Here is a 1,883-nt window from a genome sequence, read left to right on the forward strand (position 1 = left end):
GAGGCAGAATTAGAAAATATGGGACTAAAAACTTACCTAATTGGTGGTATTGTAATCTGGTGCAGCCCAAATACTGATTCTCTTGCTGGGATGCAGGCTATGAACTCTTTAAGAGACTCTGCTTGGATTCTGACATGGACAAAGTACTGTCTGTCTTTACTCATTCATTCATTCATTCAATCTATCTATCTATCTATCTATCTACTCCAGGTCTTAGTTGCTGCATACAGGATCTTAGTTGCAGCATGCAGGATCTAGTTCCCTGACCAGGGATTGAACCTGGGCCCCTGCATTGGAAGTGCAGAGTCTTAACCACTGGACCACCAGAGAAGTCCCTGCCTTTACTCTCATAATGCCCCTTCCCCTCAGCAACTGCCCGTGTGGTGGGAATCACAGTCTCCTATTGCTGAGGTCCCCTCACCCTGGCAGGCTTCACTCTGGGACAGGATACTTAGATGGTCACCCATAGCCCTGTTACCATTCTTTGATGTCCATTTAACCTAAGGGAAACACATGTAAACTTGCAGTGCAAGATGGTGGATATGTAGGAAGACGCCCTATTACCTTCCATTCTCCAGTGGAGGAGGCACAGGTTTCTAGGCTCATGGATGCTCCCAGATTTGAGGGCACATATATCAAACTTCCAAGAACCTTCTCACCATTCTATACACCAATGACTTCACCAGGATGAGTCCATGACTTTGGCAGTTCATTAGGTGCCCAGCAGAGGAGGGAAATGTCCTTTTCCCCTACTTGTAGACACCTCTAATCTTTCCCAGTTATCTTGTTGAAGCCCTCTTCTGTTGGCTTGGTGTGGGGTAGGTAATCCTCCCCTCTTCTGGCTTGCTGTGGAGAAAGAAATCCTCAAAGGCTGTCTGTGTTGGAAGTTTGCATGACAGAACTTAGAACTGTAGTCTAGTTTATCTTCAGAAGGGGCTTTGTATTTCTGCAGTAATGCTCTTAATTTTGGTTGCTATTGGTCACTGGTTGGTATGTGAATTCAAATTTAAATGGAGCTGAGGAAAGTACACACTGAACTTGACATTTTTCAGGTAACGCACGGACATCACTCGTAGTGTTTTGTGTGACGATCCAGACTGCATATTGTGTACATTTTAGAAACATTATTAAATCAATTTCAAATTATAATAAAATATATTAAAATATAAAAATTTCTCTTACAGTGATACTACCTTTATGTGACAACTAGATTCTTTGTGTTTGTGTTTTGTTTTTTGTTTGTTTTCCTTTCCAAGATTGGAATGGCAGTTTGGAGAGAAGAAAATTCATAAGATTTTAAGTCAGATAAATCTAGATTAAAAATGTGTACTCCCACTTGCTTATTAAATTAACCTCAGCTCTCTGAGCCTCTCATTTGTTATTTGGAGACAATCATGTTTATTTTGAAAGATTTTTGTGAGGACAAAAGATGATATAAGGTACTTAGAATAGCTTCTGGGAAAGAGACACTCAACGAAGTGCAGCTAGTACCAGTTATTGTCATTATGAAAGTATATAGAGCTTTTACACAGTTGAAATATAAACTAGGCTATATTTTGAGTTCTAATTTTTTAAATTTATCTAAACTTGTTTCAAAAATGTTTTCCATGTGTTCCACAATAATCATACTTTCATTTCAATGACTGTAAAATATTCCAACATATTGATATTTTATAATTTATAAGCATTCTCTGTTCCCTAAAATTTAAGATATTTATAGTTTAACGCGTTTTCATTCTTGCAGTTTCAAATTATGTGCTATAAACATCTTCATACATATAGCTCTTTTTTCTTATTTTAAATTACTTCTCCGAGATAAAACTCCAGTTGTGGAATTACCACAGTGGGTCAGAGTGCATGAATATTCTTATGACTCCTGATAT

The 1,883-nt window shown here is 38.1% G+C and overlaps 1 non-coding gene across 1 annotated transcript; it reads right to left on the minus strand.

The window, feature by feature from the left end:
• Positions 1–258: 258 nt before the first annotated feature.
• TRNAG-UCC (transfer RNA glycine (anticodon UCC)) lies at positions 259–330 on the minus strand. The gene has a single exon. It is a non-coding gene; the product is annotated as a tRNA-Gly (tRNA).
• Positions 331–1,883: the final 1,553 nt, after the last annotated feature.

The sequence above is a fragment of the Eschrichtius robustus genome, chromosome 8 (genome assembly GCF_028021215.1).
Source record: "Eschrichtius robustus isolate mEscRob2 chromosome 8, mEscRob2.pri, whole genome shotgun sequence".
Lineage (NCBI taxonomy): Eukaryota > Metazoa > Chordata > Mammalia > Artiodactyla > Eschrichtiidae > Eschrichtius > Eschrichtius robustus.